This window comes from Sorex fumeus, unplaced genomic scaffold, assembly GCF_029834395.1.
Source record: "Sorex fumeus unplaced genomic scaffold, SorFum_2.1 ptg000090l, whole genome shotgun sequence".
NCBI classification, from domain to species: Eukaryota; Metazoa; Chordata; class Mammalia; order Eulipotyphla; family Soricidae; genus Sorex; species Sorex fumeus.
This window is the reverse complement of record NW_026606147.1, coordinates 209,408-226,817: the sequence shown is the minus strand read 5'-3', so window position 1 is coordinate 226,817 and position 17,410 is coordinate 209,408. Positions and strand designations below refer to the sequence as shown.

The 17,410-nt window shown below is 39.4% G+C and overlaps 1 pseudogene; it reads left to right on the top strand.

Annotated features, from left to right (window-relative positions):
* The first annotated feature begins 15,881 nt into the window (after positions 1-15,881).
* LOC130039579 (TAR DNA-binding protein 43-like) lies at positions 15,882-17,145 on the top strand (annotated as a pseudogene).
* Positions 17,146-17,410: the final 265 nt, after the last annotated feature.

The window sequence follows — 17,410 nt, the reverse complement described above, 5'->3', positions numbered from 1 at the left end:
AGTGGTATGCAGTCTTTCATAATTATAAGGAGTTATTTGTATGAAGTTACTGTCAAACCAGTAAGAGTGCATTTTCAGGATTGTTGGTAACCTGGACATGTTTTTCCCAAATACCCTTGCCTCCCTCTGTGACAAGGCCCAACTTGCTCATATTCACCTTCATGACTGTACCTTTGGTGAGAGCACCAATGCAGCATAGAGTGGAGATGAAGGATCTTTTTTACACCAAGTGTTAGCAGGCAAAAGGTAACTTTCAGTTCAAGATGTGGTTCATGAAGATGAAGTTCATGAAGGTGGGATGCTCTCTGTAGCTTGCTGAGCTCTCCGAGATGGAGGCAGGAAATGAACCTGGGTCAGCCGCATGCAAAGCAAACGCCCTACCAGCTGTGCTATCACTCCAGCCCCAAGTAAGAAATGAATGGGATGAATTTAAGAGGAACAGCAAAAGAATCATTGGAGTCCCAGAGTAACAAGCAGGCAACTCCAATGAAAGTAATAACAGTTCAAGAAATCATCGCTGAAAAGTTCCCAAAGCTGGAAAAGCCAGGAATCCAGATCCAAGAAGCCCAAAGGGTGCCACTTAAAAGAAATCCCAATGAAAAGATCTCAAGACATATCCTAATAAGAACATCAAATATCATAGATAGACACAACACTGAAAGCAGCAAGATCAAAGAAGGAAATTACATGCAAATAATCATACTTTAGATTTACAGCAGATTTTTCGTATGAAATTCTCCAGGCCTGAGGTCAGTGGTGGGATATAGTTAAAAATTTAATGAAATGAATGCCTCACTAAGAATACTTTACCTAGCCAGATTCTCATTCATATTTGAAGGAATCATACATAACTTCATGGATGGACTTTCCTTCCCATAGGTAAAGCCGTTTACCATAAGCCCATAGTGAACTTTATACTCTAATGAAGAACAGGTTTAAGATCAGTCACACGATAAGATTACCCACTCTTACCAGTAGTGCTCAGCTTAGTATTGGAAGTCCTCACCAGAGAAATTAGGCAAGAATAAAAAAGGACACCCAGATAGAAAAAGAAGTCAAGCTCTCACAAATAACAAAAATAAACTATACTTAGAAAGCCCTAACGACTCTTAAAAAAGAAACAAAACTATACTTAGAAAGCCCTAACAACTCTTAAAAAAAGTCCTGGAAATGATAAATTTGTATAGTAAAGTGGCAGATTATGAAATCAGCATGTAAAGTTCACAGCTTTCCATATGCGAGTAGAGAAACACAAAGGAGAGATTTTTTTCAAAATAATTTTTACAGTAAAGGCCCTCCCGCTGATCATCGATTTGCTTGAGCGGGCCCAGTAACGTCTCCATTGGAGACTTTGTTGTTACTGTGTCTGGCATATTGAATACGTCACGGGGAGCTTGCCAGGCTCTGCCCTGCGGGCGAGATACTCTCTGTAGCTGGCCGGGCTCTCCGAGAGGGGTGGAGGAATCGAACTCGGGTCGGCCATGTTGGCTGCGTGTAAGGCAAACGCCCTACCGCTGTGCTATCGCTCGTGTCTGAGAAAAATAAGTACCAAATACATAGCAATCAGCTTAAAAAGAGAGGTTAAAGACCTATTCAAAGAAAATGACATGACACAAGACGTTAGTTAGAGAAATAAAAGTATACTTGGAGAAATGGAAGCACACCCCCTGCTCTTGGATGGGGAGCAAAATGACAATAGTCCTCAAAACTTTGTATAGATTCAAGATATATGACAATATATATATACCACAATATCAAACTGTACTACAAATGGTAGTAATTAAAACAGTTTGGTACTGGAATAAAAACAGACTCTCAGATCAATGGAATAATATTTAAAATGTAGAGACAGATCCTCAGGTACAAAATCAGTTAATTTTTGAAAAAGGAGCGAAAAGCATAAAATAGAACAAGGAAATCCTCTTCAATAAATGATTTTGGTAAAACTGGTCAGCCATATGCAAAAAAAAAAAAAAAAAACCAGTAAACTCAGAATCCCTTTCTAACACTTTGCACAAAATTCAGATTCAAATGGATTAAAGACCTCATTATCAAACAATAGTCCATAAGGTACATAGAGGAACTGAAAGTAAATTATGAATAATTTTGTAAGACATGGTGATTTAATATATTTTAAGAAAAATAACTATGTGACAAAAATATTATGCAAAAGCTAAAGAGAAAATAACACTTAAATTTCATCAGTACTGTGGGACCAGACCAATAGTACAGCGAGTAGGGCATTTGCCTTGACATGGCTGACCTGAGTTTGATCCGTGGCATCCCATATGGTCTCCCCAGCACCACCAAGAGTAATTTCTGAATGCAGAGCCAGAAGTAACCCTGAGCATCACTGGGTGTGACACAAAAAGAAAAAAAATCATCAATACTGCATTATTTCCATAAATTAAGTTGCACAAAAAATGTATACTGACTTTTTCTTAAGTTTTCTAAAAACAGTCTTGTTCTCGATATTTCATTCACTCTCAACAGAATGACCATCTCTGAATGCAACAGTTATATATACCTAGGTCGAGAAGTCAACATGATGAATCACCTGGCACCTGAGTTACACAGGAGGAAGAGAGCAGCTTGGAATGCCTTCAAGAGTGTTGAAGAAATAACTAAGAGGACAAAGAACCTCCAGCTCCGAGCACATCTCTTCGATTGCACTGTTTTTCCTGCATTAACATATGCCTCAGAGACCTGGGCCCTCCGAAAACAGGATGAGAACACTATTCAGGTATCTCAAAGAAGAATCAAAAGAGCTATGTTTGGAGTATCATGCTTCACTCAAATGAGAGAATCTGGAGTTCTGATCTCCATCAACGCTCAAGAATCAGGGATGCTGTCTCATTTGCCAAGGCATCAAAAATCAGATGGGCTGGACACATAATGAGGTTTGGAGACGACCTCTGGACTAGAGCCATTACTGACTGGATTCCATGGGACGTCAAAAGATCACGTGGATGCCCACCTACGAGATGATGAGACTTTTTCTTCAAGACCCTGAACGATCAGTTTGAGGCTCTTCATGTTCCTAGAACTGGCAGATGCCATTGGGCTATACTAGCACGCAACAGGGATGAATGGAGACGTTCCTGGCGCCTGCTCGAGCAAATTTATGAGTAACAGGGAATCAAGTGATCAAGTGATCAATAACTTTATTTTCTTAATTTTTATTGGAACCCATACACTTAAAGTGGCAGAATTTATGAGATTTATAAATGTTAGTGATAGACTTTCTTAATTTAATTGAGCAGGATACCTAGTCAAATGAGTGAGCAGTTCAATGTGTTGATCTATGGATGTGGGAATCTCAGACACTGACATGAAGGTGATTACTTGTATGACCCTAGTAGTAATGAAGACCTGCAGTTCCACACTTAGTGGACCTAGGTAGGCATCCAGAATTACACTCAGAGCTTCCTTTGGGACTTCAATTAGTGCTTAGGATCAAAATGTGCAAGAAATGCATCATAACGCCTGTACTTTCTCTCTGCCCCTGATTTCTATTCTTAAACTACATTTCTTGAATCCAGGGAAAGTCCAGGAACACAATGAGGCATATATAAAATAATTGGTACTTCTGTGTTACTTGTAAGTCCTTAAAAATGCACTTAACTTTTCTTACTTTTGTGGGCCTCATCTGTCAAGTCAAAGTGTTAATAACTGCACTATTTCTCTTATTAACATATCGTGAGGAGCAAATGACTATCAGAGATCGAGGTTTCATTCCAAAAGTGTCACGAACTGATTTTGTCAATACCATTTTTATTAAATATGGAAATTAGACTGAGTTTACATTTACACTGTGCCCTTTTAAAATGAGTTATTTTTAGAGGAAAATATCTGATCTTATATGTGGATTGTGCATTTTATCTTGAAAGTAAATATTATTGTATTGACCTACTCCTTTCAAATTTCCTTTTGTAATATCTGTTTCACCTGGGACTTTAAAAAGATAAAAGTGTTTCTTTGAAAAATCAAATCCTTGGAGAGGGGTGGATTAGCCCAGGACCCACCCAAACAGAGCCCTGGGAGCCACTTGCTCCCATGCTGCAAAATTGCTGCCGTTTCTCTGACCGGACTCCATCGTCTCTGGACCAAGTCTCACGCAGAAAAATCACCCTGCTGAAAATTTGGGTATGTGGGTATTTGTGACTGAAATCTCCTGACTTTCTCAGGGTCAGGATGGGCTACCTTCACTCATCCCCCTGTACTTCCAGAAGTCCAGGCAGTCAGGTCCACACTTCAAAGCTGCTGCCCAGTTAAAAACTTTAACTCCAGCTCTGTCGCCCAGTTAAAAATTCTGAACTTCCTAGAGTGACATCTCCAAACTCTCCGTTACTAATATTCCAGTAGTAGCTCTCCAGATTGGATAGACATAACATAGAAAGCAACCAATGTGGACTATCCAAACAGAAAGCTGTAACATTTTAGAAATCCCTCATACAAGAACTTAATGTCTCCATGGTGAATAATTACAATTTACACTGTCTTCTAAGGAAATATTTTTTGATCATTATGTTAGCAAATTATTGATAACAACCAATATAAAATAAATTATTGTGGGCCTCTTATGGAGGTAGGCTTGAGGGGTGGTTGGAAAAATTGGCAACAATGGTAGAGAGAAGAAGAAAATTGTGGTGAAAGTCTTTAAGAAATCATCATGAACAAGTTTGTAAACTACAAACTTAAAGAAGATGTAGGGGGTGGAAGTTATGTAAGTAAGCCTTTCCTATTTCATGCAAACTCCAAAATGTATTAGCACAAAATTTCTTTAAAAGCTTTATTCATGATAGGTAAGGAATGATTATTACCATAATGTTATCCAAATACAAAATAAAATTTAATGCAATCTATCTTGATTTCAGAGTTGAAAACTTACTTATGCAAATGAGAAGAATAATTTTATTACATTGTATTAAAGGGTTTATTTTCTTTGCTTACATAATTTAAAATCATCTAGCAATCACAAATTTGGCTCTTACTGATATATTTTCGGATCATTCTAGTTGCCATTTCTTAAAGTTTTATTGGAACAAATAATATAAAGTAAATTTACTTTGTGCCTAAGAGGGCAAGTTGGAATTTGGAGGGAAAATGGGAACATTGGTGGAGGGAAGATCACATTGGTGGTGTTGAAACAGTAAATGACTGAAAAAACTGTATAATGAATAACATTGTAAATCATGGTGTTTTTAATAAAAGCAAAATGTTAGCGTAATTAATAAAAATCAAATCCTATTAGGACAAAATATAGCATTTTATTCATTTAATATTTTGTAGACAGCAATTATCTCTTAAATAAAGTTCTGCTAATAACACCACTGATGTAGTTCTATAATTATTTTTGTATGTTTTTCACAAAATATTAGACATAGCATAGTAATTTCCTGTAACTTTATAATAATAGTTAAAAATATCTAGTTTTAAATCATATTGAAAATTGTTGAAAACATACTAACTAAAGAAACTAAAGCTAAAAAGTTTAAGTGCTCTTTTAACATTTCACACTTAATATTTGGCAGAACTAAAACTATAAATCATTCTTTAATATAACACATGATTTGCTAAGTAGCACATTTGTGAAGACTTCACAAGGAAAAAAGCTGAATTTAGTTTTAAAATCTAATATTCAAAAAGGTTCAAAAAGATCAAAATATCTTATGTATTGATTTTATTTGAGAAAAGTTAAGAAACAAAAAAAAATTCTAGGGACTGGAGTGATAGCACAGTAGGTAGGGCATTTGCCTTGCATGTGGCCAACCTGGGTTTGATTTCTCCATCTCTCTCGAAGAGCTAGGCAAGCTACCAAGAGTATCCCACCCTCAGGGCAAAGCCTGGCAAGCTCCCCATCACATATTTGATATGCCAAAAACAGTAACAACAAGTATCACAATAGAGACATTACTGGTGCCCACTTGAGCAAATCAATGAACAATAAAAAGACAGTGCTAATATTCAAAAAGATAACTAAATTGGTTAGGAGCAGATTTCAGTATTCAGATAGTATCAGCTTTCTCTAAGTTCTGCGAAGTAGCTGAGTGAAATCCTGTCTGATTTTAAAAGACAAAAATGGCATCAAAATTCTTTGAAATTGAAACTGTATAGTTTGTAATTTTTTTTTTTTTTTTTGCTTTTTGGGTCACACCCGGCGATGCTCAGGGGTTACTCCTGGCGGTGCTCGGGGGACCATATGGGATGCTGGGAATCGAACCTGTGTCGACCATGTTGGCTGTGTGCAAGGCAAACGCCCTACCCCCTGTGCTATTGCTCCAGCCCCATAGTTTGTAATATTTTCTACTATAATTTTAGCTTTTTCTTTTTTTGCTTTTTTATTACACCCAGCAATGCACAGGAGTTACTCCTGGCTCTGCACTAAGGAATTACTCTTGGCGGTACTTGGGGGACCATATGAGGTGCTGGGAATTGAACACGGGTCGGCCTTGTGCAAGGCAAAGGCCCTACCCGCTGTGCTATCACTCCAGCCGCTAAACTATTTTTGTTTCTTAACTTTTCTCAAATAGAATCAATATATGATATATTTTTATAGAGTACTTTTTCTTTTTCTTGTGGAAACCATTGTTCATATGCCATGAAATCGTGTTGGTAAAAACATGAACATCTAATAAAAAAATATCTAAAAAGGACTTGCGTTTAATCTTCCAAAATAAGAATTAGGTACTTATGTATCAAACTATATTGGATAACTACTAGATAGTGTATATAAATATAGTGTGAAAGTAAGCAAAAAAAGGGGGGGGGGAATAAACCTTTAATTTTTATACATTGCCTTTGATAGATGAGAAAAAATCTCAACAAAAGTACAAAATATTTTAGTTGACTTTATTTTGTTATAAGAAGGCATAAAACTGAGCTAAGAATTCTGAGCAATAAGATAGTGAGTTGGGCATTTTCCTTGCATGTGGACAACTGGGTTTGATTTCCTGCACCATGTACAGTCCCTGGAGCCCTGCTGGAAGCAATTCCTGAGCACAGAGCCAGAAAGAACCCCTAAGCACTGCTAAATGTGTCCCCTCTCCTCAAACAAGAAGGAACAACCCCCCCCCCCCCCCCATAAACGCTGAACTAAAATGTATCATTAGTTTCTAGCAAATAAAATAGCACAGTGGTAGGGCGTTTGCCTTTCGCACAGCCAGCCTGGACGAGCCAGGTTCGATTCCTCCACCCGTCTCAGACAGCCCCGCAAGCTTCCCCGTGACGTATTCGATATGCCAAACACAGTAACAACAAGTTTCATAATGGAAATGTTACTGGGCCCGCTCGAGCAAATCGATGAAGAACAGGAGGACTCTCTTCTCTCTCTCTTCATTATCAGATCTATATTTAATGACCAACAAATTGAAAATCATGTAAGAACTACCATGTCCTATGAGGAAATGGTGTCAGCAACTTTAGTAAGGACTTGATCCCTAAGGTAAATGAAAGCCCCGAGAGCTTGAAAAGCCAAATTTCTTGCATGAAACATTATGTCTGGTATCATAGCTGTCTTTCCTCCTACCAAACATGTAAACCACTAGATTTTACTCTAAAAAAGAGTGCAAAATATGTGCATGCTGAGGAGTTCTCACTGGGTTTAAGCAAAAAAACAAAAAAAAAAAAGATTTTCAACATCTTTTAAAAAATCCTTTATGAAACTAGATATTTAAGTTCTATTTTGTAAGATTGTAATCATCCACTTATTCGAGAAATGCCATGTGCTAGATTGCTTTGAGCATGACCACTCAAAGCAAAGTTTCTGCCTAACTTTATCTCTTTTCCTTACATCTTTGTTTTGGCTTATTTTCAATTCAGTGTCAAGCCCTATATTTTTATGGAGAATTGATTTCTTTAAAAATAGATTGCTCAGGCTTTCCTTACTGATTTTAAGACTGTGCTTAAGGATACTGTACCCTCTGTGGTTCAGTGTCCTTTACCCAAGGACACACTTGATCAATTTGTGATTTAGTTCTGTTCAACAAAGAAATAATCTTTATGGATGGAGGTGCATGCTTTCAGTTGTCACAAGATGAAAGCTGTGTTTCTTTCTTTCTTTTTAAAATCTTGGCTGAACAAAAACAGCATCAAATTTATTCACTGAACACTGTAATTCATTTCTGGTCCTGCAGCCATTTCACTTTTTTCTACTGACTTTTCAGGCACCATCTAGTTTTATACTTAAAATAGACAATTTTGAGCTCTTATTAAATCTGTAAAATTCCTCAGGAGTTTCTTCTAAAACCATTTATCTGTCACTTTCTTTGCTTTTCATTGCAGGTCCAACACCAGATGGATAGTAAGCCTTCTTGATATAGAGAAAAAGGTAATGCATTAGGAGGTCCTAGAGAGTGTCTGGTATGAGATAAACTAGACTATGTTTAATCCAGAATTCAGTAATCTTGGTACACCTTTCCCTTCTTCCTTTGTTCTGACTGTAACGATTGATTCAGTTTCTGGAATTAGTGTACCATGTTTATTGCTTGCAATAGATACCTACTCTAAACAGAACAGTTGTTGTTAGAACTCTGATAACAGGTGTAATACCAAATCATCTTTTTGTACGATGAGTATTCTGTGCACCTACTTGGTATGGACACAAAGGTGCTAAGGTACACGTGAGACTCTACACAATCTGAGAGTTCATCCAGATTTTTGAGAAGTTGAGGTTTTCAGGCTGAGATAAAAACCTCATAGGTTATGTTATTTGCAGAGAAAAAAAGTTAGACCCCACCTCCAGCCATGGCATAGTTCCTTGTCTTTACCACAGAAAGAAAATAAAAATGAAAGCATTCAAGCAGAAGAAAGTGGAATAAATGGTAGAGAATATTCAAGGAAGAACATGGACTTCTCTAGAAAAAGGAAAACAATAACTCAAAAGAGTCGTATTAAAGGAATATAGTACACACAGAAATAGGAATTGTAGATATTTCTAAGATAGAATGCCCTGAGTTGTTTTGGATAGCTGATTATATAAGATTTTATTTTTCCTAAGATGCTCCAGGAACTCTGGATTTCTTTTCATCAAATCTATGCAGAGTCAGGGATTAACTTAGTCCTGAGAATCTTTTCTCCTTTTCTGACTATATCTTGTCATTCCAAATATTTCTTAGTTTGGAAATAAATTTTGCCTAAAATTTGCCTCATGGTGACTGCCTATTTCATTGTCATCTCTATTGTTGCTATCCCTCCATTAAAAGCCCTCGTGGTACTAACTATAACATGGATAAATAATTATATCCAACATCTTGCTTCCGTCTTGTATTTCTTCCATAGAGAAGACATAGTAAAATCTATAATGCATTAAATCTGATATTTTCTCGTAAAAGAGAAAACTAAACTCTTGTTAGTCTTCTACCATGCTTAGAAAAAAATCAAACGTCCCCCTAAATTTATAAAATTATATAGTTATAGGATATGGCCGGGTTAAGTCTCCATCAAGATCTCTTAGCTTCTGTATACTATGAATAATTCATTCTAGTCACCTGACCTTTGGATATTTATTGAATTAGTCAGGCAAGCTCTTAGAGTATATTTGCACTGCATATTTCTTCTTCTTGGTGTTTGTATTCACAGAAGTCTTTTTGTTTTTCTGCTTTTAAGCATTAAGATCAAATGTTACCACCTCCAAGAAGTTGTCATGAAAAAAACATTGAAAATAACTCACATTAACAATCTATTTCCTTGAGTTCATTTGTTGCATGTTAATTATTATCACCTGTTAAAACAATCAGCAAACAACAAATAAGATGGATTTTGCTTAAAATACATCAGTTCACAAAAAGTTTAATCTTTCATTCCTGGCATTCTAAAATTAAAACCAAGAAATGGATACATTTCAAAAGTTTATATTGGCATTGAGAGGACACAAAATATTACCAACATGACCTACACATGTTTAGGTGGGGTTGTGTGAGAGTATTTAACATATTTAATATAAAATTCACTATCTGGGAAACTTTAGGTGATAACTTTGAAGTAGAACAAAAAATATATCAAAGAGAATCCTGCTCACGACCTCAGCCCACTAATGTCTAAGGAGACCTAAATGACTAAACTAACATAAATATCCTGAATTGAATCCTAGGTCAGAAAGAGGGTACTGGGGAAAAAAACAAGATTGAGGACGTAGGAGAAGTATATGGGATTTTAGTTGCCAGTCTCTCTTGGCTCATTTAATGAGTCCATATGACAAAACACTTAAATTTTGTATTGCAAAACATTGCAAATATTTTCTAAATTATTATGTAGATACTGCTAAATATTTGCAAACATAAGGTGTTGGTGTTAAGAGAGACTGGGTGTGATGTACGTGGCAAACCTACCACATACCTAGTTTCACAACTTTTCTGTACCTCTAAAAAAGTTTATATTTTAAAGTGATAGGAGCAAGGATGTAGCTCTATCAAAAAGTTCATGCTTTTTATGCAAGAGGAGTGGGCATGAATACCAGCACCACAAAAATAAGTAAGTAATAAAACGTCTGGGCTGGAGAGATAGTGCCGAGAGTGAGGTATTTTCACTGCATGTGATCAACCCAGGTTTCATCGCTAGCACCTAATAAGGTCCCCAGATCCCCACCGAAGTGATCCCTGAGCACTGAGCCAGGAGTAAAGTGATCCCCGAGCACTGCCAGGTGTGGCACAAAATACAAAAATAAAACATAAAGCTACTTTCTTGGAAAAATTTTATAAAGACAAGAAAATACCACGTTCACAGAACAGAAAATATGGGTGGTCTCTTTGTTCATCGAAAGTTCCCAGGTAGGTTCTTTTTTTTTTTCCTCCTGCAATACTTTTGTGGGTTGTTTTATTTTTTTTTAATTTTTATTAGCAATCACCATGAGGTACAGTTGTAGACTAACAAATTTTTGTGCTTGGGTTTCAATTATACAATGATCAAATACCCATCCCTCCACCAGTGCCCATTTTCCACCACCACGGGTCCCAGTATCCCTCCCACCCCCCATCCCACCCCGCCCAGGTAGGTTCTTAAATGAAGATGAATAATAAAGGTGCTTAGATTCAGGGTTAGAAATGAGGGAATGGGGTGTGGGGGGAAGGAAAACAGAAGAGAGACTCCTCAGGCAAGAAGAAATGTAGTACAGGATTTTCAAGTACGGCTGAGTTTGTGGTGTTTTCATAGGAAAACTGGATTTTTGCATTTCTTTTTTGTTTTCCTTTCCTTTATTGTATTGTTGTTGTTGAATCACCCTGAGATACACAGTTGCAAACGCTGATCAGGTTTCATTCAGACAATGTTCCATCTCCCATCCCTCCACCAGTGTACATGTCCCAAGTTTTCCTGTTTCTTATCAAACAAAATCCCAGCAGTTTCCTGTTTCACACAGAGGTCTTGCTAATTTAGGGCTCATTTGTGGTGTTAAGATAAATTAACATCTTTTATTCAGACTTAGGCTGGTGGGGACTGTCTCTTTAGTTCAGACAGTTTAGTTTATATATTTTACCATATGCCCAGGTATTGTTTCTTTTCTTGTCTTTCCAAGGTCTGGGTCAGAATTTATGGTCTTGGAAAATTATAAACTTCTCACTCTCAAAAGGAGTCCAGGAATTTGTGGGGATATTTAAAATGTAGAGTGAGGACAGCTAAAATGAAGACCTGGCAAGGGGAATCTGAGGTTTCCACTTTCATTATTAAGATGTTGTTATTAAGACATCATTAAAATGACTATCAAAAGCTATCTCAATTCTAATAAGATTTGATCTACAAAAATTGTGAGACTGATTCTAAAATTCACTCTAACAGTCAGGGGACCTAGGGTAATCAAAACAACTTTGAAAAATAAGTGCAGAGATTGAGGAATCACCCTAAGTGATTTCAAAAGTTATTATCAAGACAATAGAATACTGTGTATTACTATACAAACATTTGGCTACATCTTGTAGCCAAATAAGTTGCAAGAGACTATGAAGTGCACAAATCCTATCGTCCTGTTATATCTGGTTGTAGCAGACCACTGATGCTGTAACTTTTATAGGACAATAAGCTCCATGTCAGGAAGATTGTCTTACTTAATGGAGTGGAGGAATCTGAGACGGAGTCATCAACACTTTTATTGGCTCTTGTTAAATCTACAATACCCAGTTTGCATTCATACTAACCCTCATAACCAGTCTTTCATTGGTCTCCTTACAGAAAGAAATGTGCTCACACCCCTATACTGCTTTCTGGGTGCCGTTGAAGGAATGGGGTGTTCACTGACTAGGATTCTGTGTTCTCTTTTGATACTCCGTTTCAAGGGTTAGGAACTTGCATTTACAGCCCATACACTACTGCTGTCTAGTGGGAACACTATGCAAGTAGCCAGAGCTCTGTTTTTATAGGCTTCATTCCAAATCCCTCCACAAACAGTTGGTCAACAACATAAATCAGATCTGGTAAGTATTGTAAACCATGGTGCCCACAATAATTTTTTTTTAATCAGGTTTGACATGTGGGAGGGAAAGGGCCTGTGGAGAGAAGGCAGAGTCTATATTAAAGTGGAATCAAGAACTTAGATGCAATCAGGAAAAGAGCAACTCTTTAAAATAAGAAGAGTTCTGAGGAAGGGGAAACAAAGAGTTTGGGGAGTTTGGAGATGAGGAACTGTAAATAGTGGAGAGCAAGAGTAATAATTACAAAGCTGTCATTCTTCGTGAAAAAGACGGCATTCCGAAAGTGGGCCTATTTCAGATTCACAAATAAATCACAAAGAGTTGACAAAACCTTAATGACTTTAAAGTGAGACACAACACTCCTCACTAACATTCTCCTAAAGAAATATTTTTTAATCATTCTCTTAGCAAATCATTGATAGAAAGAAATATCAAATGAATGATTGAGGGCCTGCTATAGGGGCAGGCTTAAGGGGTGGTTGGAAAGATTGGAAACAATGGTGGAGGGAATATATAATGGTGGTGGGTTGGTGTTGGAATATTGAATGCCTCTGCCAGACCATCATGAACAAATCCGTAAACCACAGCACAAAGGCAAAATGAATTAATTAAATGGCAAAAATAATATTTTGAATTAAGAAAAAAAGAAATAAGAAGACCTTCTTGGACAATGACCAGAAGGGACAGAGAAACAGGAAGTTGTTCTAAGACAGTTAAATAAAAGTTCATGGCTGGAGCGATAGTACCACGGGCAAGGCATTTGCCTTTCACCAGGCCGACCTGGGTTTGATCCTGGGCATCCCATATGGTCCCCACCTCAGGAGTAATCCCTGAGAGTAAAGCCGAGACTAAACCCTAAGCACTGCCAACAAAACAAAACCTTAAATTCGAAGATCACCTGAGGATTATTCATAAGCAATACAAAATAAATTATTTAGTCCTGGTTTGGGGGCAGGGTTTGGGGGTCTGTGTGGAAACATTCAAAATATGGTGGTGGGTAGGTGTAATGGTGGTGGGATTGGTGTTGGAATATTACATGTATCAAATTATTGTGAACAACGTTACAAAAGTAAAATTAAATTTAAAAAATAGATGCATAAAATAAAACATTGTTAAGAAAAAAGAAAGATCAGCTGAGAACTCTCAGTAATAAACTGGGGGATCTGAAATGAAAATTCAAAGTGCCTATGGTTCATTTTTGGTTTTATTTTCAATTTTCAAAGCTCACTAGTAAGGAATTCTTTCCTAAATTAACTTAGGATCAGTCCTTTTCTCATCCTAAAAAAAGTTGGATAATTTAAAAGCCAACTTTCCAATTGCCTACATCTTCCAGGTTGTTTATAGTTCAGTCACAAAACTAATCAGATTCCTTTGCCTTTCATTCTGTTTGGACATTCCTTCCAATTCCTCGAGTTTTGTCGGGGGGGTTTGTTGTTGGTAGTGATGGTGGTGTTTTGTTGAGGGGGCCACATCTGGCATTGCTCAGAGTTTGCTCCTGACTCTGCACTCAGGGATCAGTGGCTTTACTCAGGGAACCTTATGGTGTGCCAAGAATCAAACCCAGATCCTCTGGGTGCAAGGTAAAAGCTCTCGCTCCAGCCCAGTCCTGCAAGTTTTATAGAGATCATGCTCTCCACAAATTTAAGGCAGAGGAAGATTTGTGGAGATGTGGGCACAATATATGCCACTTTCCTTTGGAACAAGCAATACCTGAGAACATAACCAAGAGCCATGGGGTGCAGCTGGAATTGAGAGTCTGAAGTGGCTGACTCAAGTGCTTAAGAATCTTTACCTTTTGGGGATAGTGGGAACATTAGTGGTGGAGGATGGGCACAGGTGGAAGGATGGGTACTCGATCATTGTATGACTGAAACGTAAGCAGAAAGTATGTAAGTCTGTAACTGCATCTCATGGTGATTCATGAAAAAATAAAACTTAATCAATTAATTAATTAATTTTTTTAAAAAGGGAGCTCCTATATAAAATGGATGGTGAGGGGGGCTGGGAGGGGCCCGGGGGGGGGCGAACTCAACCTTTCTTGCTGACTAGGATCACTCCATAGCATAATTCCAAGTTACCAAAAGATCCTCTTCATACTGAGGATGAAAATGGTATGAAATGAAGAAAGTGAAGGAGACAGCATGTTTGGAAAACAATAGACACCATTCTCAGCAGGGATGTCATAAAGAATTTCATGGAGCACTCATGAAATTCTTTCACTTGGTCACTTGACATCCCCCTATTCAAACTTTAAGACCTGAAAAATATACTGTTCTTGAAATGAGCACAGGAGACCCAGGAAGAAGAAGCCATTTCATTATTATTATTATTATTATTATTATTATTAGTGAATCACCATGAGATACTGTTACATACTTATAAACGTTCATTTTTGCATTTCAGTCATACAATGATCGGTTACCCATCCCTCCACCAGTGCCCATTCTCCACCACCAATGATCCCAGTACCACTCCCACCTTCCCACCCCCTCCCCCTCTCCACCCTGCCTCTGTGACAGGGCTTTCCCTTTTGTTCTCTCTCTCCTTTTGGGTATTGTGATTTGCAACCGAGGTATTGAGTGGCCATCATTTCTGTTTAGTGTGCTCATATGCTAGCTTACCTCAGCATTGGATCATACCTGACAGAAGTGCTGGATTTGTTGTCATTACTAATTGCATGATGGAACTGAAATGTTTTCCCACATATTCTGCTTTCTAAAGTAAGCAGCTGCTTTGGGTTGATTGAAGAAAATCAGTCCAAACAGTAAAGTAAATCAGGGTAAATGGCTATAAAAAAATGACAGAAAGGAAACTTAAGAAGTCACTCTCATCTCTTTTCTCTATGGCATCAAAGTCAATTTCTTTCTTATCAATCTCTTCCAAATGCAGTCAGCAAAACATATAGTTCTAATTGTTTTGGGGGGGTATTTTTAACTCCTCAGTGAATGTTTTTCTTTTCTAAATTCTAAGCCTAGTTCTTGCCAATTGCTTTCCTTTTCAATTTTTTTTAATTGAGGTGGGATGCCACACCCAGCTCTGTTCAGGGGTTACTCCTAGCTCTGGGCTCAGGGATCACTCCTAACAGGGCTCAGGGAAATATATAGGGTGCTAGAGATTGAACCTGAGTTGACCGTGTGCAAGTAGGGTGCCTTACCTGCTGTCTATCTTTCTGGTCCCACCAATTCCTTTCTAATGTATTCAAAAGCACATAGATGTCTAGTCCCACAACAAGGTGACATTTCAATTAAATCCAATTTAAAAATTATGCAAAATAGAAGACATCGGTGAACCCAAAGAGCTCGATTTAAGAATGTGTAAAATACTTGAATAGTCACGTCACGAAGAATATAGAAATACATGAATAATAAATACATCAAAGTGTTCAAGGTTAGTGCGAGCCGAGAGCGAGCGGTGGTGGTCGCTGTCGTTGCGCGCGCCGCCTCGTGGGTTTCCAGCGGCCTAGCGGACGCCGAGCGGGCGAAGATGTCCCAGTACATCCGGGTCACAGAGGAGGACGAGAACGACGAGCCCGTCGAGATCCCGTCCGAGGACGATGGCATCGTGCTGCTGTCCACGGTCACGGCGCAGTTCCCGGGCGCCTGCGGCCTGCGCTACCGGAACCCCATGTCGCAGTGCATGCCTGCCGTACGCACGCCTGGTGGAGGGCATCCTGCGCGCGCCCGACGTGGGCAACCGAGTCTACGTGGTCAACTACCCCAAAGATAACAAAAGGAACACGGAGGAGGCTGATGCTTTGTCGGCGTTGAAGGTGAAAAGGGCAGTGCAGAAGACGTCTGACCCCATCGTGCTCGGCCTGCCCTGGAAGACCACCGAGCAGGACCTCAAGGAGTATTTCAGCACCTTCGGGGAGGTCCTCATGGTCCAGGTAAAAAAAAAAGATATCAAGACTGGTCACCAAAAGAGGGTTTGACTTTGTGCGGTTCACGGAGTATGAGACCCAAGTGAAGGTGATGTCTCAGCGACACATGATTGATGGACGGTGGTGTGACTGCAAACTCCCAAATTCTAAGCAAAGCCCGGATGAGCCTCTGAGGAGCAGGAAGGTGTCTGTGCGCCGCTGCACCCAGGACCTCACTGCCGACGAGCTGCGGCAGTTCTTCTGCCAGTATGGGGAGGTGGTCGATGTGTTCATCCCCAAGCCCTTGGGGGGGGGGGGGGCGTTTGCTGTCGTCACGTTTGCAGATTATCAGGTGGCCCAGTCCCTGTGTGGCGAGGACCTGATCATCAAAGGCATCCTCTGCGTGCATATCTGCAACGCGGAGCCCAAGCACAATAGCAATAGGCAGTTAGAGAGAAGTGGAAGATTTGGTGATAATCCGGGTGGCTTTGGGAGCCAGGGCGGGTTCGGGAACAGCCGGGGCGGTGGGGCGGGGCTGGGCCACAACCAGGGCAGCAACATGGGGGGCGGGATGAACTTCGGCGCCTTCAGCGTCCAGCCGGCCATGAGGGCCACGACCCAGGCCACCCTGCAGAGCAGCTGGGGCATGATGGGGATGCTGGCCAGTCAGCAGAACCAGTCGGGCCCGTCAGGGAACAACCAGAGTCAGGCCAACATGCAGAGAGAGCCCAACCAGGCCTTCGGCTCTGGGAACAACCAGTACAGCGGCTCCAACTCGGGCGCCGCCATCGGGTGGGGGTCGGCCTCCAACGCGGGCTCGGGCAGCGGCTTCAATGCATGGACTTCAGCTCCAGCATGGACTCGAAGTCGTCGGGCTGGGGCATGTAGGCTGGGCTGGTCAGTTAGACGCTAAAGACTGGTGGGAAGTCAAATTTTTCTAAACTCACGGTAAGTATATTGTAAGATACATATGCACTAAGAATTTTCAAAATTGGTTTGTTTGGTGTGGAGTATATTTAGCAGTAATTTTGACATTTTTCCTTTAGAAAAAGAGGAAAAGCTAAAGGAATTTTCTAAGTTTTCTTACATAACGGGTTGAACTCTTGAGTATTTGAAAGTGAACTGCTGTTTGCCTGACGGGTAAACCAACACC